This window comes from Saccopteryx bilineata, chromosome 2 (assembly GCF_036850765.1).
Source record: "Saccopteryx bilineata isolate mSacBil1 chromosome 2, mSacBil1_pri_phased_curated, whole genome shotgun sequence".
Lineage (NCBI taxonomy): Eukaryota > Metazoa > Chordata > Mammalia > Chiroptera > Emballonuridae > Saccopteryx > Saccopteryx bilineata.
In genome coordinates this window covers 60,657,423-60,682,416 of record NC_089491.1, presented here as the reverse complement: position 1 = coordinate 60,682,416, position 24,994 = coordinate 60,657,423, and the positions used below count along the sequence as shown (strand labels likewise).

Genomic DNA, 24,994 nt, shown 5'->3' with positions numbered 1-24,994 from the left:
TCCAAGTCCCCAGCAGCGCCCCGGGGTTCCAGAGCGCTGGGAACTCACTCGGTGCCTGGCTCCTAAGCAGTGACAAGAAATTCTCCTTTAACATGAGTCTCAACTCAGCTTTTGCCATTGATAAAAGTCTCTTAAAATTTTTTTTTAAATACCTTTTTCTAGTTACAAAAGTAGTACGTTAAAAAAAAAAAGTCATGTACAGACTAAGAAAAAAGGTCACTCATCTCTCACCATCTAGTCTAGTGGCAATAGTTATTATTTTGTTGTAATGCCTAGGTTTTTATAGTTTTTACCATAATTACTTTTCCCACTTAAGCATTTTCAATAGGAGAGGTTTTTTTAAAATCTGTTTTCTTTCAAAAAAAAATTTTTTTTAACACACCGATTTAACACCAGGATCTAGAATACAACAAAATACATCACATTTTTTCAGTGAAATTTAACTGTCATATATTAAGTTATTCCTGAACTTTACAAAAGTCATGGTCACGATGAATTATCTTCAGATGGACCCGGACTCCTAAATCTGGGCATCAGGAGAGGTTAGACTTTTACCATCTTAAGGCTTGATGATTTGCTACTACTACTTGAATTAGACTACCTGAAGGCTTTGTAATCTAAGTTTCATTCTCTGGCAACTAAAAAAGCAAGCTGTATTTTCAAGGTGTTATTTTTTGAACAACTATCCACAGTATGAATTGTTTCACAATTAAAGACATTTAGTGTTACTATTTTTTATATCTCGTTTTCCAATGTACCTTTATTACATACATTAACACAAATGGCGCTTACAGGGCCCTCATTGATTTCCCAACTTTCTTCATCTATGTAGTCTGAGCTCCCTATGCTAGACTGTACTATCTTCAGAGCAATAAATTTAATATTTAAAATATCCTTCATTGGCCTTGGCCAGTTGGCTCAGTGGTAGAGCGTTGGCCTGGCGTGTGGGAGTCCCGGGTTCGATTCCTGGCCAGGGCACACAGGAGAAGCTCCCATCTGCTTCTCCACCCCTCCCCCTCTCCTTTCTCTCTGTCTCTCTCTTCCCCTCCCGCAGCCAAGGCTCCATTGGAGCAAAGTTTGCCCAGCCCGAAGATGGGCAGAGCATCGCCCCCTGGTGGGCGTACCGGGTAGATCCCGGTCGGCCGCATGCAGGAGTCTGACTGCCTCCCCTTTTCCAACTTAAGAAAAATACAAAAAACAAAAACAAACAAACAAAAAAAACAAATAAAATATCCTTCATTATTCCCCTTTCACAACCAGATACAACAATTAACAACATGCTGGGAACAAAGTAGATAATTTTAAAATGTTTCCTGAAGGAATAATTGGATATACAGTATAACATAATGAGTGTTAAAAAACATCTTAATGCTCTGTAGACAGTGTTGCTTGTTCTATATTAGTGGTTGTGTGTGTGTGTGGGTGTATGTGTGTGTCACAAAGAGACAAAGAGAAGGGGGGGACAGACAGGGACAGACAGACAGGGAGAGAGATGAGAAGCAGCAATTTTTTGTTGCCACACCTTAGTTGTCCATTGATTGTTTTCTCATATGTGCCTTGACCGGGGGCTACATCAGAGTGAGTGACCCCTTGCTCAAGCCAGATGAACCCGCACTCAAACTGGCAACCTTGGGGTTTCGAACGTGGGTCCTCTGCATCCCAGTCCGACGCTCTATTCACTGCGACACCGCTTGGTCAGGCTGTATTAGTGTTAAGGACAATTCTTGAAAGATGCTGTTTCAGTAGTTCTCTTTAGGTTGTAAAATTATGGGTGGTTTTAATTTTATACATTTTTATAACATGTAGGTATTTGCCTTTTTAAAATAGGATTACAAGAAATCACTATTTGGAAAGCAAGAGAGATGAACTGAAGGAAACTCCAAGAAAGGTCATTTGGGAGATGGATGAACAAGATAGCAATGGCAAAGACAGCTGGATGTTCCTCAGTGTGTGTTTTACCTTTCCTGCACATTAATAGAACTCCTATGTTTAGCTGGGCAAACCTCCCTTAAAAGACACAGGAACAGGTCTAGGACCTCCTTTCTCTGAGCCTCCCTCCATCCTGATGCCTGGAAGGCAGATATGATGATTAGAAATGGAATCGCTATCTTGGACCATAAACGCATCCACAGGGCTAGAGGAACAATGGGCTAAGTGGAGCCTAGCTACTATGCTACTTGTGGAAAGCTTACCTCTGTATTTTTATATGAAAGAGATACTTCTATTTTGTTTAGCTATTGTCCATTTGGCTCTCTGTTACCTGGAGCTAAACTGAATTCCATGTCTCCATGTCCCCACGAAACAAATTAAGACCAGACTTTGAAAAGAAAAGTGCTAAATAATAAACTGGGGTAATGTAACAATAAAACTTTTTTTGTTGTTTTCACACACTTTTGTTTAATTCAAGAATTAGCGAAGTGTAAGAAAAACCCCAACAGTCTGAAAAATCTCTAAGTGGGTTATAAGGAGACTCTTAACTGACCAAAAGCCTTTTTTGGACTAACAAAGCTATGCCTACTCATACAGAGCCAAAAACCACTGCAGTGCCTGCAACTGGAATCCTGAAAGCAGCAACTTGCAGTTCAACATTCTGGAATCAGGGCTGTTCCTGGTGTTTACGAGAATTTTCTGAATGTCTGGAAATCCGAGGGTGGAGACTGCTCCTGGCACCACCTCTGCTGTTGTCATAGAGCTTTACTAAAAGCTTAATTGGGTGCAGAAAAGAGTCCTATTCAGTGGAAAGAGTAGGAGGAAGGATTTCTAAGAAATAAAATGAGGTACAGTCTAGCTGGAGACAAATGGCAAACACCCTAAACGGAACACTATTTGAGATCAGCCCCAGAGGCATATTATCAACAAAAACAATATGACATCATGCAAATGAGTGATTAAAACATAATGGAGTTAACCAGTTCTGAAGACAAGGTAAGTAATGATAGAAGAGAAGGACGGGAAATGGTGAAGATCCGAGGCAGAGCCTGTTGGTGAAGCTCAAAGGAAGATGAGGTTAGAAGACAGGGGGATGACTGAGTCCACAGAAGAGGCCACCAGCCGTGGGTCCTAGGCCAGGGATCCCTTGTCCACTTATTCTGTTATGTTGTACAACCAGCCCTGTGCTAGGGGCTAAAAGGCCTCATTGAATATTGTCTTGATAACTGTGTGTGGATTAGACTGAGGTAAGAAAGAGCTTAAATTTAAGGGGACCTGTAAAATGTTATAATCCCCAAGTCTGAAGTGAGGACCAAATAAAAAATTTATTAATACATTAATACATTCAATTTGTATTTATAATCACTACTGCTTAAAAAAGCAATCTTAGTAATATATCCTTTCTTTCTTCTCTTTCTTCCTTTCCTTTCCCTTCTATTCTCTTTTCTTTTCTTCCTGCCTCCTTCCCTCTTACTCTCTACCAGGCACTGTCCTAAGAGCTGGGGACACAGTGTGAACCAAAGGGACAAGGTGCCCACTCTCACAAGGCTCACAGTCTAGCGAGAGGGTAGAGTGCATGGAAAAAGAAACCTGAAAATACTGGAAGGCAGAAGTGAAGCAAAAAGGCAGAGTCACTAGAATCTATACCAGTATATCAAAGTAAATGGATGGGTTGCTAACAGTAGACCACACAGCTTCTGGGGGTGGCATCATCATCATCACCATTAAGCTGACTGACCAAGATCAACAAACTGGTGGTAATTCTACTCTTCATTCCTGTATTTACCACCTGGTAAAACTTAATACACTTATGAGAGGGGCTCAGTTTATGGACTCAAGAACAATTTGAAATTTCTTTGCAATTTTTTTTTTGCATTAACAGTGAAATGAAGATATTAATATTTCAAAAATCATATCATTTAAGTTCATAAAGTATTATATGATTTTAACTTTTCAAGGTAACTGAACATACTGTCCAAACAAGATTTGGTTTAGGAAGACATGAAAATTAATGTGCTCACTGGGAGGTGAAAGTTTAGATGGTAGAAACTAGTTAGAATACTAACACGCTGATGGGATTCACACCTGTTTGTCCCAGGGGACCATGGACAACACGTTTAGAGACATTTTTTAGTGGTTACAACTGGAAGAAGGCAGCTACTGACATCTAGTGGGTAGAGGCCAAGGATGCCGCTATAAACATCCCACAATGTACGGGACAGTACCACCCTCCCCAACAAATAATTATCCAATCCAAAATGTCTCAGCTGAGGATCCCTGTGTTAAATTTGGTGAGCAGAGTGACAAATTCACATTTAGCAACTGAGACTATGGAGATATATATATATATATATATAGTGGACTTCAGATCTTCCACTTCTCAGTGGGACCAGAACATCACGCTCAAGTGAAAGGGTGCTAAAAATGCTGAGTAAGAAAAACACTAAGTACTTTTCTATGCACTCTACTGCAATGAGCCAATCTTTAATATGAGCAAAAGCACTGAAAGTTTTTGGAATAATGTGTCCTGGTGGACTTTTAAATGGACAAAATTTGATATTATTACTTTATTGATTAATTAGGATACAATGACGTCTTTGTTCTGGCTTTACTACTGCACACTCTAAGCCCTATTACTATCAACTAATGGTGCCATTAAAAATAATTAAATTCTGTGCCACAACTTCCCCACACTCCTTACATGTTTTTCTTCACCACTGTACCTGACTGCTGAATCTGAAGAACTTTGCTAATCCCCATAACTGTATTGTTGCCTCTCACAAAAAGAATGAAGACTTGTCTTAAATAGCTGGGTCAGTCCCTGAGAATAATTATCACAGCTTCTCATATTGAAAGTCAGCAGAGTGAGAGAGGCCCCCCCCCCCACTGCTCAAAGCAGACAAAATAATTCTGAATCAGTTAAGGCCGAGAAGCTGGGGGGGTGGGAGAGGGAGACCAGAAGGATGAATTTGGTGAGAGAAATATGTTTCATGAAGTTAGTTACTCATGGTGTGGAAGTAACTGAGTTAGCAAATCAACTTTTCTAGACACGGACCAGTGGGATAAAGAGACAGAGAAGGGGAACAGGTCCTTCTGAACAGGTTTAACAGGAATGTTCCCCTAATGAGACTGTATTATGGCTTTAAGACCCAAGGAGCTTCCTTGTGCCAAATCTACATAAGAAACACAATAAAAAGGAGAACAAAGTAAGTGTTCCTCATTCTGTTTTAAAATATACTGCTCACAAAAATGAGGGGATATTTCCAAATGAATATGAAGTGATAAAATATCCCCTCATTTTTGTGAGTAGTATAGTATGTGGCAGGTGAGATTTCTCTTGCTCTTTCATGTACCAAAGAGTAGTTTTAAACCTGCTCTTTACTCCGCCCAGCCAACAAACCTATCCAACCATTTACACACGTGATGAGCAGCGATGATGTGCGATGACGTGCGAGGACCTGCTCTGTGAAGCCTGCGTCCCTGTTTGCGGAGTCTGCGCTACCTACGCGGTATCACCCAGACCGCTCCTCGGGCTGCAGCTGCTTCGCACCGCTACCTAAACGCTTTGTGCGAACACAATGACAACATTAAAGAAAGTCGAAGTGGATGCCAGAAGTTCACAGGTCAACTGATGAAGCTATATTACATATAAACTGCATGGCTTGTTTATATGGCTACATTATAATGTGGTATTGTTTGTCATTATCTGTAACTCTTCACAACTCCATTTAGCTTCTCTCCCTGTATCTTTAGATTTCCTTTTACAGCTGATCTTATCTCTGCTTCTTTAACCTGTCTCCACCAACATTAACCTGCACACTGTCCCCCATTACTATCCCTTTCCAAACTGGCTCCATATTCTACTATTCCCCCAGCCCCGAGAGGGACTGCTGACCCGGGGCAGATGCAGTTATCAGACTGCTAGATGGTCTCTTCCTTGCATTCAGTCAATATTTGTTAAGTAGCTACCATGTGTCAAACACTGCTAGGAGGTAAGCAAATGGGACACAGAGCCTGCCTGGACAAACTGGTTACAAGGGACAGACAAGCAGTTGTAGAAATAACTAATATATACAACTAATAAATAACTAATAAAATAACAACTGTGGTGAGTGTTGTGAATGTGAATTACAGGAGGTATGTTGTGAGCAAGCAGTGACCCCAGCTGGGCTGTGCAGGGAGTGTCCCGCCAGTGCTGTACTTCAGAAGTCCACCAGGCACTGTGTGTGGGATGGGTGTTCGGTGAAGAGACCACATAGGAGAAATTCTAGGCAGAGGAAACAACAGATACAAAACCTGCCAGTTTTAGGAATGAAAAGGGGGCTTTGCATGATAACAAGGGACACTCAAGTGATGCAAACTGGAGGCAAAGCCTCCATCACACAGGGTCGGAGCTATGAAGGGTACTAAGTAAGGTAGAAAAACGGTCAGATTTGCATTTTAATAAGACTGCCTTGGCTATGTGCTGGAGTATGAACTACAATTCTCTTCAGTGTCCTCCCTTTGGTTTTCCATGACTTGTTCAAGTCCCCACGAATTTTCCTCTGGGTATCACAAATTCCTTTACACAGTGTGAGTTTCATTTATGTTAGCCATAGTGTTAAAACCACCAGAAGGTAGCGCCTGACTGAATTTGGGGCACCCTGTGGTCAATTCCTTCCCCATAATACTGAAGAGGAAACTGAGAAGGCCTGACACATCTGAGCTTCTCGGGGCTGAACTGGAGACCAGGGCTGGGACTTTGGGTCTGCTCTTCAGGGCTCTCGCCATGAGCTCATCCTGCTAATAAAAGAAATATTTTTCCTTAAACCAATGTTGGACTCGCTGCAGAGGAAAAGGATGTGATTTCCTCTTCTGAAGGTGACTGCAGTATGATAAATCTAATCTGGGAGGGACAAGTGTGGTGTGAGTGAAGGCAGGAAGGGGGACAACAGGATGATGTAGCAAGTTGAGAGGCTGAGTGCAAACTTAATCTGTATTTGAAACTGGGATGGGAATAGCGGGGACTGAAAGTGTCTGTGAAGCAGAGACAACACTGACCCTGGCAGCCAGCAAGTGTGTCCGCGGAGGAGGGAGAGAGAGACAGGTGCTGTGCTGCTGCCAACGCCTCGCGCTCCTGGCAGCTGTCCTTACTTCCTTCTCTAGCCACACCTGACCTGGGGCTGATTTTCCCAACAGGGCAGGGTGAAGACAGAGGACAGGGCTAACCCTGGCCAGATGGCTTGGCTGGTTAGAGCTTCGTCCCAAAGCGCAGAGGTTGCCAGTTCAATCCCTGATCAGATCGACGTTCCTGTCTCACTTTCTCTCTTCCCCTTCCTCTCTCTCTCTACAATGAATAAAAAATTAATAACAAATTAAAAAAATAGAGAGGAAAGGGTTTGGGGGAATGGAAGCAATGTACTCCCAACAGTCAAGACTTCTACCTACTGAGTGGTCTCTGACAAGCTGGGTTCCAGGTCGGCTTGCCTCCACAGTCACCTGAGTGTTACTGTCTGGCTGCCTGACAAGGACCTTGATGCAGGTGACCATGATGGCCTGGGGTGCATACATGATCCAGAACTCAGATAACATATGCTGCCTACTAGTTGTCACTGACTGTCAGTGCACATATTAGCTATTTAAGACAGGGCCAGTAGTCTATCTGGCTCAGAAACCCTTTTTTGGATTCTCACTGTTCAAATCTGGGGTAATTTGAGCATCAAACTTATATAATTAACGATAGTAATAAATTACAGTACAGTGAGTAAATTCTGTATCTTCAGTTTATAATGTTATAATAAATAAAGAAGGAATTATGGAAACAGAAAATCAACACTTCACAACCATCATAACAGTGGCTGGTTCATACAGGAATCAATGGATGCTAAGGCTAGTGGATAGACACTTCCTACTTAACAAGAGAACATTGCTCCTGACCAGGCGGCGGCACAGTGAATAGGGCATCGGACTCGGACGCAGAGGACCCAGGTTCGAAACCCCAAGGTCATTGGCTTAAGGGTAGGCTCATCTGGCTTGAGTGCAGGCTCACCAGCTTGAGCGTGAGGTTACTAGCTTGATTATGGGGATCATAGACATGACCTCATGGTTACTGGCTTGAGCCCAAAGGTCACTGGCTTGAAACCCAAGGTCATTGGCTTGAACAAGGGGTCACCACACAGTCTGCTGTAGCCCCTCCCCCGCCCAGTCAAGGCACATATGAGAAAGCAATCAATGAACTAAGGTGCTGCAATAAAGAATTGATGCTTCCCATCTCTCTCTGTCTGTCACAATAAATAAATAAATAAATAAATACAGAGAGAGTGAGAAAGAGAATATTGCAGTGCCCTCAGAATACCTCCACATAAAATCCTTTTTAATTACAAAGGGGAAAATGGTGCCTCTACAATGCAGAAAGCTGACAGATAACCTCATGGACCAGGCGATTGAGGCTAGCATCACATGTCCCTGAGGTCATGCTCTGAGAAGAGCACAGCACCACTTCTGTGATGTTCCTGCCGGAAGGCATGGCCTGGGTCTGGAAACGATGGAATCTTCTGAAAAGACATTGTACAAAATAATAGGTTTCTCTTTTAAAATTGCAAAAGTCAGCCTGATCAGGCAGTGGCACAGTGGATAGAATATCGGACTGGGCCAAGGAAGACCCAAGTTCGAGACCCTGAGGTCGCCAGCTTAAGCCCTAGGTCGCTGGCTTGAGCAAGGGGTCACTCGGTTTGCTGTAGCCCCCCAGTCAAGGCACATATGAGAAAGCAATCAATGAACAACTAAGGTGCTGCAACGAAGAATTGATGCTTCTCATCTCTCTCCCTTCCTGTCTGTCTGTCCCTATCTATCCTTCTGTCACACACACACAAAAGAATTAAAATTGCGAAGGTCATGAAAGACAAGGAAGGCTGAGGCTGAGAATTGTTCTGGATTGAAGAAGATTAAAGAGACATGACAGATCACATGCACAAACACACACAGAGATGCAGAACTGATGGAGCAAGTGTGGTTAGATGTTAACCACTGTGAATGTGGGTGAAAGAGTGTGAAATGTGAGTCTCTTTACACACTCGGAGAGTGACATCAATTTACAAATTAAGTTTTAAATTATTTCTTTTTTTCCTGTTTTGAATGTTTATTTTATTGATTTTAGAAAGAGAAGAAGGGAGAGAGAGACAGAGACAGGAATATCGATCAACCTCTGTGCTTTGGGATGATGTTCTAACCAACTGAGCTGTCCAGCCAGGGCAGTTTTAAATTATTTCAAAATGAATTACACACACACACACACACACACACACACGTCATTTTAGCTAAAGACAGCATTAGGCATTATTTGGCTCAGAAACTCTCCTTTAGGCTTTCACTGTTCAAATCTGGGATAACTTGAGTATAAAGATAACAATTTTAATCATTATATATATGTGTGTGGGGGGTCTATACAGCCATATGAACTGTAAACCTACTTTTGCCCGCCCCTGTATTTAAACCTCCCTCCTCTTGTGCCTGCAGTGTCCCTGGGGTATGGGAGTGCAGTCAGCCAATCACCAGGGGGCATAACCAACACTCCACTGTTGCTCATATGTAAATAAAGCAGCTTTTTTTTTTTTTTTAAAACAGGGGCTGATGTCTCTGCTCTCCTATGTTACATCTCTTTGAGGAATTTTACATTTGCTTGGGGTATCCCTGGAAACCTGTACAGCTTCTCAATTACTAATTTACAGACTGATGTGCTAGGAGTCCCATTAGAGAGAGAATGAAGTCTAAAAGATTCTTTCTGTGGCAATAAAAGCCTTTAACAGTGTAGCCTGGATCCCGCAATTCCCAGCTCCCTCCCCACACCGGACCTCAATCTACAGCACCTTCCAGCCTATCTGCCTTTGCTCCCCCTGCTCCCCCTCCCAGCACACCAGCCGTTCCCAGCCTCTTCCATCTGTCAGAATTAGCTGAATCAACCTTAAGGACCAAACCCAAATACACATCCCACCCTTTGTAAGGCCTTCACTTATCTCTTAGTGCTCTGTCTTGGAAAGAACTGGTGTCCTTCCCTCCATTTTCCTAGCACACTTTGCCGATCCTGTACCGACATGTGTTATAGTTAGTAGGCACATGGCTGCCATCCCCTAATAGACCACAAGTATCTTGGGGGGCAGGAACTAAACAGTACTTAGTTTCCTATTCCTCAGTGGAGAGCACGGTGCCTGGCACACAGCATATTCAATATTTGTTGAAATGAAAAACCCCATGTCTAAGCATATAACAATTAAGTATGGTAGAGAAAGAGCTGTAACGATTAAAATCAGGTACTCCAGGGCCAGAATGCCTGAGTTGGAATCCTCGCTTTGGCACTTTCCAGCTGTTGGTGTGATAGATTCTATCCCAACAGTCTCACTGGGAAAAATAATGACCTGCTTCACCACGTGCCTGTGGACCACCGAGAACAATGTCTACTGCTGACTACTGTTGGATCACCCTCTGTAGGCTGGTGAAGCACACAGCCCTGGCATCCCAGAGATGATGCAGAACTCCTCTCTTCCACCCAGCCCTGCCCCCCTTTCCTGGCTCCAGAGAAGCTAGGGTTTGAGGTGTTGATTCAAAATCAAATGTGTTTGCTAAAATCTGGAGGTCACCCACTTCCCAGAGTGGACGAGGCAGACGCAGTCGGGCCCTGCAGGAGCACGTGCCTGTGTGCCCGTGCTCACACCGGGGCTCAGGAGAGCCAAGTGCTGGCGCCCATCTGGTGTGGAGGCAGCTTCACGCCAACATCAATGATGTGTAAGAAGGAGGTAAAATAAAACAAAGCAAAAGTAGGCAAACATCCTCTAACCTTTAAAAATATACTGCTCACAAAAATTAGGGGATATTTCAAAATGAATAATAAGAAGCAATAAAATATCCCCTAATTTTTGTGAGCAGTATATTATGGCCAAGTTAAAATATTTCCTTCTTACAATAAAAAGGACAAATGTATGCACTGGTTTTTCTGAATAATCTCCTTCTCCTACCTCTACCAAAGTCATAAGAGTAAAGCACTCTTTAACACACTGTGCAAAGATGTATGCTTTAGATCCACTGAACACCTTCCCATGCAATCATTGAGAATGGCTTGCCTCAACTGGGGGGAGGTGTAATTCTTTCCCTAAATCAAGAACAGGAGGCCCTGGCCGGTTGGCTCAGCGGTAGAGCGTCAGCCTGGCGTGCGGGGGACCCGGGTTCAATTCCCGGCCAGGGCACATAGGAGAAGCGCCCATCTGCTTCTCCACCCCCCCCCCCTCCTTCCTCTCTGTCTCTCTCTTCCCCTCCCGCAGCCAAGGCTCCATTGGAGCAAAGATGGCCTGGGCGCTGGGGATGGCTCCTTGGCCTCTGCCCCAGGCACTAGAGTGGCTCTGGTCTTGGCAGAGCGACGCCCCGGAGGGGCAGAGCATTGCCCCTTGGTGGGCAGAGCATCGCACCCTGGCGGGCGTGCCGGGTGGATCCCGGTCGGGCGCATGCGGGAGTCTGTCTGACTGTCTTTCCCCGTTTCCAGCTTTAGAAAAATACAAAAAAAAAAAAAAAAAAGAACAGGAGCTGTAAATGTTTCCTCGCTCACGGACACGCAATGGGCAGTAGGGATCTGGAATTGCTCAATGCAGCGAAAAGGTCTCTATGTGTGAAACGAGGAGGTTGGTGGGACTCGATGATTTCCAAAGGTTGCTTCCAGCCTCTTCCTCTGTACATGACACAGAATTTCATAACATCGCATGCTATGTGAACAAGTGAAGAAAGAAGTTAATTGCAGCAGCTGTCAGACCAGATGTTCAGGCAGCCAGAGCCCGAGGCCTTGCTCTCTTCTCCTGTCATTCGGCAGCACCTTTCCAGTTGCACTGTAACAACTGTACAACCTCACAGCCCCCAAAGGCGACTTCCCTTTGCTGTATCATCAGTTCTACTCCGGGCGTGTCAGGAGTCCAGAAGCCAGGCTGCAGGTGAGCAGCGGAGAAGGAAGCCAGTGGAAAGGATCACTGTCCCTGGGAATGGAACGGGCTGTGCCTCAATAAAGGGTGTATTGTATTCAGGGGGCCCGTGACATCACAGGGGCCTCGAGGTCCCCACAATGGCCCTCTTCTCCAGTGTTCAGTGTCAACTACAGGGTGCAAAGACTCTTCACCCACCATCCTTCTGAAATAGCCAAGCTGCCACAGGGTCCTCAGTTCTCGCCCTTCACCACTGAGGCAGTGTGCTCTTCAATGCCCAGTGCCTAATTTAAAAAAGGACTGCTGACATACAGCTAAATTTTCATGCATGCAACCAGGAGAACTAGCTAGGAAAGTAAATGCTGTTTTCGAAACTTTCTTCAAAAGTAACATGCTGCTTTAATTGTAAACAAGAAAATGGTCCAGTTCAAAGGGTTATTTTGTGAAAAACTGAGAAAAACATAAACTGGGACTTTTGGATAGAAAAGGCTTTTCTAAAATAATAGGAAAAATTGGGGGTGGAGGGGCTGAAGTAATTATATGAATCGCAGCCCTTATTTTGTTTTATAGTGTTTATATAAGAAAAAGAAACCAGCTTTTAAGCACACTGAGCAGTTCCCCATTAGAAAAACTGAGCTATAAACAAATGACCAAAAATGGATTTAGCAACAAAAAAGGACATTCTGGAATTTAATTAAACTACCAACTCAGAAAATCTCAAACCTTGGCATATGCGTACAACCTTTCCCTCCTGTAACAATGGTATCTTTATGTTAAGGCCACAGCTAAAGCTGGAGTTTTCACTGAACCAAAAATAAGGTACTGAGTTATCCTTTCCAGCTTGCAAGAAAAGCAAATGCTTCATAGAGCATACAGAGCTTGAATTTATATTTCACTGACCCCCCCCCTCCCAGAACGTCACACTATCCTCTATTTTTCTTTTTGGGGGGGCTTTCTTACTTACCCACCCAGAAACTAAATAACTGATTTTCCGCAAGCAGGAAGCCAAGTCTCAGGCATACTTTCCTCGGCATTAAAGGGACGACACACATTGGCAGGCAAAGAGCTCACGAGCTGTTGCAGAGAATTTATTTATACCCATTTGGAATTTCCTGACCAACTAGCAGCCTGCTGGCTGTGGGGTTTAATGCCAGGAGTCTCGGCGTCAGTGAGACAGCAAAAACTACCAAGGAATGAAACTGCTAGCAAGGATCTTAACAAAAGAGATGAAAACAGACCTCTCCCAAGGCCCCTTCCGATTTTTCAAACTATCCTTCTTAAACTGCTAACCTAGAAATGCAGATGTAAACTTGTTAATTCTAGGGAGAACTTAGAAAGGCAGCAAATGTTTCCTTATTCTTCCCGCTGACTTATTCCCTGCCCCCAAACCCTCCAGGGCTGAGAAAGGCTCACTGTTTTAATTTGAGCGCCAGATCAGCAGCCCTCTATGAAGGAAGTGATTCAGTGTTACACTGAACCCAGGCTGGGCTGGAGGCCAGTGGTTCCTTTCCTTGGAGTACTTTCAGTGTATTTTTATTTAATGCAACATACAATTTGAAGGCTAAAAACACTCCCACTTTGTAAACCACAGACCCAAATGTTTTTTAATTTCATATTCCCTTAAACATTTTATCCAAATTAGATCATGTGACTTGCTAAGACAACATCAATTCCCAAACAACTGCATTCTGTTTTAGGGTGAGAGTATCTTTGAGCAACCTTTTGTTTCTGTTTAAAAAGTTAGTAAGAACGATATGTCCCTCTAATGATTTAAATTCATCACCTGAAGAAAAAAAGGAAAAAAATGAAAAGTTTCTTTTGAATGGTTCATCATCTATGCCCAAATCCACTGGGGAAATGTGAATCTAGAGGAACAAGATTTGTGGAACTTTGTCTAAAGAGCAAACAAGCAAAGCCAGTTCCCAACAATAAAGCAGCGATGAGCAAAGATTAGAGATGACTCTAAATGGCCTGCTTTGTAAACTTGAAAACAGGGGACAGCTATGTGGAGAGAGGCAAAGTTGACAGGAACCCACTGGATTTGCCTAGTTTGACCGGTTCATTTTAGTGGCTGCACCCCTCCCCAACCACGTCACTTCATTTCTCTTCTCACTGCATTCTCCCTGTGCACATCTGGTGGCTGGATACTTTAAGTGATGACCTCTGGGGCAGACATTTTTCTGTGTGAACCTACAAAGATTCAACTTTTTAAAGATGATGTGGGACTCACTTAATTTTGTTTTACACCAAGTAAATAAACTGATTCAAAGGGAAATAACAAACTAAGAACAAAGCTTCAAGTGCCTGACCCTTGGAAAATGTACCGAGTCCAAATAATTCACAATTATTGTACCCGATAACACTAACATTAGAGAAGAGATTTGAACTAGGCCTATTTTTATCTTTTTGAGGAGACTTGAAAAAAAATTATTGAGATATTTATATACATAAAAGTCACCCATTTTAAGAGTGCAGTTTGGTGAGTTTTAGTAAATGTATACTAATGTTAGTTGTGCATCTAACACCAGAAGAAAATGCCCATCATCTTAAAATTCCCTTGGGCTTTGTGTGTGTGTTGTGTGTATGACAGAGACAGACAGACAAACAGAAGGACAGATAGGGACAGACATACAGGGAAGGGAGAGGGATGAGAAGCATCAATTCTTCATTGCAATACCTTAGTTGTTCATTGATTGCTTTCTCATATGTGCCTTGAGTGGGGGGGCGCTAAGCAGAGCAAGTGATCCCTTGCTCAAGCCAGCGACCTTTGGGCTCAAGCGAGTGACCATGCGGTCATGTCTGTGATCCCATGTCCAAACCAGCAACCCCGTGCTCAAGATGGTGAGACCGCGCTCAACCTGGTTGAGCCTGAGCGCAAGCCAGCGACCTCAGGGTTTCAAACCCGGGTCCTCTGCGCCCCAGACCGACACTCTATCCACTGCGACACTGCTTGGTCAGGCCCTTGGGCTTCTTTTATCATTTACTTTTAACAGAGAAATTTTTTCTTTGTACTTTTTGAAAAAATTCTGGTATTATTTAGTCACATTATTATATTCCAAGCTAAATATTAACATAAAAAAAACTTGTTCTTAAGAATTAAACTGAGGAAAGCATCAGAATGTAGTGTTTCTTAATCCTGCAAAAAAAAAATTCTGCTAAATTTTTATTTTATTTTATTTTTGACTCTGTTCTGGTAAGGACAGAGCTTATTCTACAAAACAGTTGACGGTAATTATCTTTTTGTATGTGTGCTTCTATGAAGAAGAAGTCTAGCAGAAAAGTCACTATATGCAAATAATTGTCTACTCCTTCCATAGAGAGGATGACAAAGGTTGGAATGTGAGAAGAATTAAAAATAGGAGCTCCTCCTACTTGGAAACTGTCAGTCACAAAGGTTCCCACTGTAAAGAGAAAGACACGTGTGTCTGTCTTTACTCCCTAATTTATGCACAAAAAAAGAAGCCAAATGCAGTCTGAGAGGATGAAGACGTTCTAAGGTTTTTGCTCTGATAGGTGGACAGTAGGCAGAAAAGGTGACTCTCAGTGAGAAGGAAAATGGACTATAGACAAGTCTTTTGCTTCCAGGTGGGCTGAGGGCACTAATACAGTTTTTCTCCCATGGATGATGGCAGATGCAGAGTTCCGAGACTGCAATCAAGCATATGAACCCATTCTTCTCTAATACTTAACAGAATTACTGCATCAAGACTTTCTCTCCAGGGGGCCTCACCCCAAGTCTACTGATAAAACCAGTTAAATGATGTAGTGACTGGTTACAATGAATTATATTTTGTACATCTTTTTCTCTTTTTGTGACAGAGACAGAGAAAGGGACAGATAGGGACAGACAGACAGGAGGGAGAGAGATGAGAAGCATCAATTCTTCGTTGTGGCACCTTAGTTGTTTATTGATTACTTTCCCATATGTGCCTTGACCAGGGGCTACAGCAGATGGAGTGACCCCTTGCTCAAACCAGATGAGCCTGCACTCAAGCCGGTGACCTCGGGGTTTTGAACCTGAATACTCAGCGCCCCAATCTGATGCTCTATCTACTGTGTCACCTCCTGGTCAGGCATATTTTGTGTATCTTAAGATGTATACATCTTGCCTGACCAGGAGGTAACACAGTGGATAGAGGACTGGCTTGGGATGCTGAGGACCCAGGTTTGAAACCCCGAGGTCGCTGGCTTGAGTGAGGGCTCATTTGGCTTGAGTGAGGGCTCATTCGGCTTGAGAGTGGGGTGCTGGCTTGAGCATGGGATCACAGACATGAGCCCATGGTCACTGGCTTGAGCTCAAAGGTCTCTGGCTTGGGCCCAAAAGTCTTTGGCTTGAAGCCCAAGGTCTCTGGCTTGAGCCCAAGGTCACTGGCTTAAGCCCAAGGTTGCTGGCTTGAGCAAGGGGTCATTGGCTCAGCTGGATCATCCCTGGTCAAGGCACATATAAGACAACAATCAATGAACAACTAAGGTGCCACAACTATGAGCTGATTTTTGTCATCTCTCTCCCTTCCTGTCCATTTTTCTCTCTAAAAAACCAAAAAGATGCATATACCCTGACATACCCTGAATTTACCTTCCTCCTCCTCCTTGATTTCTTAACGCTCTCCCAGTCTCACAGACACAGCACAAATGCACTTGGTTTATAAGTCTCACAACAGCCTCCCTGACCTCGTCTTTCCCCACCAGCCACTGTGGACGCCACTGTTCCAAGTGCGTCATACAGATACGAACTCATCTGATCTTCACAACAACCCTGTGAGGTAGGTATGATTGCTGGCGTTTTGCAGCTGAAGCTCATGTCATCCATACTGCTATTCTAGTGCTATTGCCTATTCAGTTGCGACACTGGTTTTACATGGTACTGAAAAGCCACATGCCGAGCACCTTCTTTCCTACAAGAAGGTGGCCAAACAGAACACACTCCCAGGCCTCAATGTGGCACCACTTCATGACATTCATTTGTTCCCTTGCGTTTTCTCTTTTTCTCTCCTTTTTTTTTGCGCACATGTATGCGAGAAAGAGAGAGAGAGAGAGAAAGTCAGACATTAAGAGAGAGAGCAAAGAAAACTGGGGAAGGAAGCTAACATTTCTGAAGGGTGGGGAGGAGGAAGAGCATGCCGTTTCAATGCTTGTACCATTCCTGCCCCTTCTGATGTACACCCACACTGAACATTCTCAGGCAAAATTCTTCTAGTTTGCAAGGTCAGCTAAAATATCAATTCTTTCTAAAGCTGTCTCTTGTCTTTGCAGCCACCTCTTCTGTCTAGCTCTCAGAGCTGCTTGTTCTTCCCTCTGTTCCAATCCGTGCACACACCTCACATCCCTACTAACTACCAGCTTTGTCTTTTCCATCTCAACTATAGATGTGTCCCGTCACTGTAGTAGGTGACCAGGGCTATTTGGTCAATTTAATTCCTTCCAGGAGCCAAACTTTGAGTGTTTGTTTCCTTTCAAAGAGCTACAATAAAAATATCAAGGACTCTGAGCCCATGCCCTCATTCTAGAGCTAGGGCAGGACCCTGGCCCAGAGTGGTGAGAGGAGGACTAACACCTTTGCACTCAAGGTGGAGGTGCCAACGCTCGGACCTTCCCAGTGCAAGCACCTCAATGCCACAAGTTCTCTAATCTGCTGCACAATCACCGTGCCTGGGGCTGTTTCTAAATGTGCTGAGTCACCCCACCCTCACCCCAGTGAATCAGAATCTACTGGGCTGGGATCAGAGACATCAGCAATGTTAGCAACTCTGCAGCTGCATCTACGCCACAGCCTGTGATGAGAACGGGGCCTGAAACCATGCAAATTCTGCAACTCAAATATATTCTTCCTTTAGGCTTAAAGGAAACTGAGAACCAAACTGGGGCAGCCCTTAAAGCAATTCAAGTACCATCAGTGTCCAGATCACAAGTTCCAACACCTTTAGAGTCTGGCCCAGTCGCTGAAAGGAAGGGACGTGGAGGGAGTAGCAGAGACCAGCGAGCACCTTTCCTCTCCACTGACTACTGCCCAACAGACAGACAGACTCAGGATGGGCAGAGCTTTTGACTTTTCAAGAGGAGCTGAGAAAACTGGTCTTTTTACACGAAATTACCTAATTTAAACATTTTTGGCAACAAATTAAAATTAAAGCAAACCTTAAGTTGGCCAAACAGAACACACTCCCAGGTCTCAATGTGGCACCACTTCATGACATTCATTTGTTCCCTTGCGTTTTCTCTCTCTTTTTTTTTTTGCGCACAATGTGCGAGAAAGAGAGAGAGAGAAAGTCAGACAGTAAGGGAGAGAGACAAGAAGTACAACTCATAGTCGCATCACTTTAGCTGGTCACTGACTGCTTCTCATATGTGGCTCCAGCCAAGCCAGTGACCCCTTGTTCAAGCCAGAGACCATGGGATCATGTTGATGATCCTGTGCTCAAGCTGATGAGCCTGCGCTCATGCTGGTGACCTCGGGGTTTTGAACCCGAGACCTCGGTGTCCCAGGTTAATGCTCTATCCACTGCGCCACCACCGGCCAGGCTCTCTTGCCTTTTCTTTTCTCACTTTCTAAGTGACCAACTTTTTCTCATTTCAAATTGCAAGAGTCTTGTTGAGACAAACTATAAAACAAATTAGAAAAACAATTTTAATTCTGGTGCATATTTACTTAAGCTGTGCTTAAATTTAGCTTTTACTACTAAGACATATCATTTAAAAAATAAAGACAAAGGCAATACCAAAGCAACATCCCAGGATATCTACCACCATTTCTCTTAGAGGTCAACTTAATGTACAAAACCCCTTACCTGTAAGTAGTCATTTCAAAAAAGAAACAGATTGAAAGCAGAGTGCTGTTACCACTTTTAAAGCGGCCTGGGTTATTCCTGCTGCATTTGAGACTTCTTCCCAGCCCCTAAAGAATTCAAATACCTTATCATGCTATTTCACCCATCTTTTCTCAGACTTGGGATGGGGTGTGACTCCAAAAGCAGGGTGTCTAAGGTGACAACAGTGAGGGAGAAACATGGGCGTAGTTCCTTTCCTGGTCACCACAGCTGCCTCTCCACCCACATCCATCACAGCCTAAGGGACTTTCAGGACTTGCAGAGGATTACAAGGGCAGGTCCAGCAAGGGCTCCTTCTTGTCTCGTTAGGTGTGTACAGTGTTGGGTGTTGGAAAGGACTCTCCTGTGCATGACTGTATTAGAAGGATCTGCTCCTAAAACTTAATGCAAGGAGAGGCCACAAGCAACATAAGGAGGGTGTGACATGCGAGATTCTCCTCAGGAGAGTGAAATTAGGAAGAGGATGCTATGGACGATGGGCCTACCTTAAAAGGACAGAAAAACAATCCTCTGTCTTTGTTATACCTTACTCAACAAAGTGCATGTCTCCCAACATATTTAAACCTTCGCAATGGAGTCACAATGAATTCATACATATTAGGCTTTCTTTTCAGTCTGGGTTGCCCCAGGCTTATTATTTTCATCAAATGTAAACAAGAGACTGTCATACAATATGTTATCATTGAGATTTGAAATCAACATTTAAAAAAGCCCAGCCCTGGCCGGTTAGCTCAGTGGCAGAGCGTCGGCCTGGCGTGCAGGAGTCCCGGGTTCGATTCCTGGCCAGGGCACACAGGAGAAGCGCCCATCTGCTTCTCCACCCCTCCCCCTCTCCTTCCTCTCTGTCTCTCTCTTCCCCTCCCACAGCCGAGGCTCCACTGGAGCAAAAGTTTGCCCGGGTGCTGAGGATGGCTCTGTGGCCTCTGCCTCAGGCGCTGGAATGGCTCTGATTGCAGCAGAGCATCGCCCCCTGGTGGATCCCGGTCAGGCACATGCGGGAGTCTATCTGACTGCCTCCCCGTTTCCAACTTCAGAAAAATGCAAAAAAAAAAAAAAAAAAAAAAGATAAAAAAGCCAAATGACAAAATGAATTGGAGCACGAGACCAAATAAGGGAATTAAAACTTTAAATTAGATTACCACAAAGACTATAAAGCTATAAATCATCAGTGCTAATAAGGATAGTTTATTTCTTCCCATCTAAAAGGGGTGATAGATCTGTGGAGACCTTCCCAAGAAAACTGTGGGAGAGAAGGAAGGTAGGCCAACTGGCCACACCCCCACCTGAGCGGATACCAATTCAGGTTCTCATCCCCAGTTTCAACCACCCACCAAACCAGACTAGATAATAGGCCTGGGACAAAAGACACTGACCAGAGCTCTACCTCTTCCTCCTCTTCCCCCCCCCCCCTCTCTGTTGGGTTGCTAAAAGCAGATAGAGGAGAAAAGAGGCCACGGGGGCTAGAAAGAACTTTTCAAATGGCCTGTGACAATAACCCTTCCTGCATAACCACATTATATTTGGTCACCTCTCCTTGAAACCCAAAGCATTTAACATACAATATCATTTTATGCCTACCTGGAACACGTGATGAAAAGAAAGCAAATACTACAATTTCCATTTAGTCAAAGGTAAGAGGAGGAAGAAAGCAAGCCAAGTGTGTGTGACAAACTGAAAGCCACCTGTTCATTCAGAAAAAATACCCAGGAGAAGAAGCTGGGAGAAAACCGCAAAGGGCACTACAATATAAGATTGGCAACTGGCAGGGCTCAGTTCAGCCCCACTCTGTATGAGACGCCCAGCAGTATGCCAGCACAAAGTTGGTATGCCACAAATATCTGTTAGGACTGAGCATGTTGACTCTACCCTGAGTACTAAGCAAGCCATGATGGGCACACCAAAATGAATTGTGCCTCCTAAGACCTCAAAGCTTACAGATTAGTGAAGCACACAACCACAATTTCTAACTAAAAGCAAGTGGTGGCAACAACTCAATAGGACACATAGCTCTTTAAAATTAATCAAGAAGAAGGGTTGACTTTCCACTGGGAGCATCTGAGAATACTTGCTAGAAGAGGTTAAGATAGGAAGCAGGACTTGAAGGGCAAGAGGAGCCTATATTAACAGCTATGGCAAAGACATCCATACCAAAAAAATAAGGCTTTGAGTAAAGCCACTCAGAGGGAAACAGGGCAGAGTGGGACTGGGAACAGCAGCTGGCAGGGTGCAGAAGACCCCAGTTCTCTCATAACTCTTTGGACAGAGCTGCCTGGAGCTATATGGAGAGCTAGGAAGGCTCACCATGATTTCTGCAATCAGGTCCAAAGAAACAAAAATAGACCCTGAATTCTCTCAAAAGAAGGCCAAAAACAACAGCTCAGAGTTAAGAGAAGGGAACAGAGATGAAAGTTAATGAAAGATAAAATGTTCGGAGAGAAAGAAAAAATAACAAAAGTATAGAAAGCTCCTCAATCTCGCCAGCCATCCTTAACAAAACAAAATCACCAAGTAGTTAGAATAAGGCAAAGACAGACCACCTTTCACAGGGTTGGTCCATTACATAAAAGAGGGAAACAGCTGCCTTTAGGCCAAATCAATTTCTGTGCAGTCATTTAAAAGCGAGCTACTGAATGGCCTGACCTGTGGTGGCACAGTGGATAAAGCGTCGACCTGGAAATGCTGAGGTCACTGGTTCGAAACCCTGGGCTTGCCTGGTCAAGGCACATATGGGAGTTGATGCTTCCAGCTCCTCCCCCCCTTCTCTCTCTCTTATCTCTCCTCTCTCTCTCTCTCTCTCCCTCCCTCCCTCTCCTCTCTAAAAATGAATAAATAAAAAATAAATAAATAAAAAGAAAATTGTAGCAGGAATTCTTTAAAAAAAAAAAAAAGAAAAAGTGAGCTACTGAGTGAATGAACTGGCTGACTGAATGAAGTACTTCTCCTGGATTCTGAGTCATTCCTTCTGGTAGTCCCCAAACAACATCCTAACTTAAATTCACCACTATTTGGAAAGTTTACTCTTTCATCAGCAAAGTGTCCAGAACACCAAGGAATAATACCCCAGAGGAAAAGCTCCCCACTCTAAGATCTTTTTACCTTTCTGATGATTTTCTGGTCTTGTTTTCTTCACGTAAAATTAGTATCCTGAGGTGGCATAAATTCCAGTAGCTATTTTTGTAGTGTCCAAAGAATGTCCACGCACCTCTCCTCAGAGAATCCACAGCTCGTGTGTGTGCATGCGTATGTGTGTGTGTGTGTGTGTGTGAGAGAGAGAGAGAGAGAGAGAGAGACAGACAGACAGACAGACAGAAGAGTGTAGAAGGCAGTGCTCAGGGCCTGCTGGGCTGACAGAGCTTGTGATGTGCCGTGACCGTTTCTCTTCACACGGCCAAACAGCTGTCCCTGGGGCAGACTTGGAAGCCGTGGAAAGCGTGGTGCTAATGGAAAAATCTGGTGGCACAGGACTTTGGTGTTTTGCAATTTTTTCCTGTAGGCTGCATTGCTGAAATGGTCTGACATGCAACCCATTCCCTCCTCCCCTCCCAGCCCACAGACTTCCAGGTCTCCACCCCGGTGTGCTATAAAAATTGGTGTATCATCAGGCTGATTCACCCCTGGAAGGGGCGGAGTCCCGGAGAGGGTACATGCTGTATAAAGCCGGCAGGTATTATGCCTCCTCTGCCAGGTCAGCGCAAGACAGATCAGTCTTTGTCCTCATAGCTGGAGAGAAACATGCCAAACGGGCTGCTTCAAAAACAATTCCCTGGTTCGTTCCAGGTTTGAATAAAGCGTCCCAGTTGCTCTGTCTGAAATGGTGAGGGAAAGGGAACAAATGAGCTGTACCTTGGTGGGTACCTGGAGGCAGATGAAGGGGATACAGACAGCAGAGAGAGAGTGAACTATTTGGATTTCAGTCATAGAAAAACACAAAGGTTGATGCACATGACTAAGGTTTTAAAGATATTAAGCAGCTGGATTATGAATTATTAGAAATATCAAATCTCTCTCCCCATTTTGTATTTCTGGTTTGGAAACATTCTCTCCTTTCTCTTCTAAGAGACTCTGAGGTGTGCCCACTGGACAGAGGCACTACAAATGCCTTGGTCGAGTGGACAGTTGATGCAGAGAAAGGGGCACTCAGAAAATGGGTGGGGATGGGAAAACCTGGCAGGACAAGCTGAATCAATGTTTTCACAAAAAGATCTATAAAGCTGACGGGATTTATCAGCTAAACCAAATATTGTGAGACTCAATTTAGAAAGCCCCATGACTATTTCTTGATTCTACCTAACGGAAATCCTATCTAAAATATAATCATGTTCAAAATATAAAAGATCCCTCAGAGAGAAAACTCCAATTAAATAAAATCATGAAAAAGAACCTAAAATAAACTCAGTACTTGTGACGAAGCTAATGGCTTCTATAAACTGCTACCCTAGTACTAGCTCCTTTAAATAAAGGTTCACATGGTCAAATTGTAACCATGTCCACAACCTTTGGTCCAGCTGGGAGAAATGGCACAGTTCACTCAAATCTGGCTTGTCACAAAGACGGAGTAAGAGTTGTACAAAGACTTAACTTTCAGGATAAGAATAAATCCCATGAATCCAGCAATTTGTCCCTTGGTCCAGTTCTCCATGTCTATAGTTTTGCTTTTGGTCAGAAAGGTCTTCTGAATACTATAGATATTCTTTAATTTGAATTTTCAGCTATGGCTTGTTCCAAGAACTGCTAGGATTAAATATAGTCACTATTTTTTTTAAATCCTCAAAATAGTGGCATACTTATTTTTAAGTTGTGAGATCACTAAGTTTATATATACAAATGGGCTGCATAGTTTAGAAACTTCCCATTTTCAGGCTTCATAATAAACTGCAACCCAAAAGCGGAACCAGGCTTAGCTTCTAAAACACGAGCATAATTTTCCTAAAGCATATGGAAATGAGTAAATCAGCTACAGCTCACTCCAAAGATATCCAGCAGAGAAGCCAAGAGAGGAAAAGGGGAAACATAATTTAACTTTTTTTTTTTTACTTAGAATTTCTAAAAGTCTTTGAATGAGTCTGATCAAATCTGATTTCCTGATTGGGCCTTCAGTGGGTTTTTATTAGAGAAGGTGGCTCAATAAAATTTTAATTAAAATCTGTTGCCAGAGCCTGACCAGGCGGTGGCGCAGTGGATAGAGCGCCGGACTGGGATACGGAAAGACCCAGGTTCGAGACTCCGAGGTTGCCAGCTTGAACACAGGCTCATCTGGTTTGAGCAAAAGCTCACCAGCTTGGACCTAAGGTCGCTGGCTGGAGCAAGGGGTTACTCGGTCTGCTGAACGCCCACGGTCAAGGCACATATGAGAAAGCAATCAATGAACAACTAAGGTGTTGCAACGCGCAACGAAAAACTAATGATTGATGCTTCTCATCTCTCCGGTCCTGTCTGTCTGTCCCTGTCTATCCCTCTGACTCTCTCTGTCTCTGAAAATAATAATAATAATAAAAAAATCTGTTGCCAGAAAAGAGCAAGAATTTACTACTCCTGTGAATTTTAGACCTATGCTAATATTTTTCATACCAGATCAAAACAAATAGCTTTTTATAGAAAAGGACCCCAAAGCAGAAACTGAGGGTTTCAGTCATTCATTTTCCAAGCCCATACAAACCTTTTTCAGAAACTACACAAGAGAGATAAATTATCTAGGACACAGGAAGAAGGCAAGCCCTGGAAAAAGAAGCTAATGAGCTATACTTCTGATGGGCTGAGCTAGCCCACCCGAGTCCCTGAGGAAAGAGGGGAAGTGCATAATCAGAAATCAATGTCAGCGCTCACGATGAGAAGTCTGCTAGTGAGCAGGGCACAGGACATTCAAATCCTTGTATTAATCCGTTTCCTCACTAAGCAGTCTTAGAATGACAATAACAGCCCAAGTTCTTAACACAGTGAATCTCCCAATTGAGTTTTTCTTTTGTTTTTCTTTTTTTTCTGGTGACTACCCACAAAGCACCTGGGCAGAAATCTCCAACTGACGGGGACCTTTGCCCAGCACCCAGATTCTACCCTTCTTACATTCCAGGAGGCTGGTACTCACTGGAAGCTAAATCGTCCTTCCTCTGCTTAGCTGGAGGGCTAATCGCCTGTCAGAAATCTGACGCTTAACCCATTAGGGCTCTCTCAAGCTTTGGAGCAAGAGAGCTAGTAAAGTGAAACCGGCTACAGTTTGGGTTAAAACCCCAGCCTTGTAAACAGGCAAGCCGGATCAGAGGGGTACTTTTCAGCACCTCTGAAGGGGCTGAATGCTGGGGTTCTGTTTAA

At 43.7% G+C, this 24,994-nt stretch overlaps 1 protein-coding gene across 5 annotated transcripts in view; it reads right to left on the bottom strand.

Moving 5' to 3' along the window:
• KANK1 (KN motif and ankyrin repeat domains 1) overlaps window positions 1-24,994 on the bottom strand; it is a 253,617-nt gene that overhangs the window by 40,195 nt on the left and 188,428 nt on the right. The gene's annotated exons all lie outside the window — the stretch shown is intronic.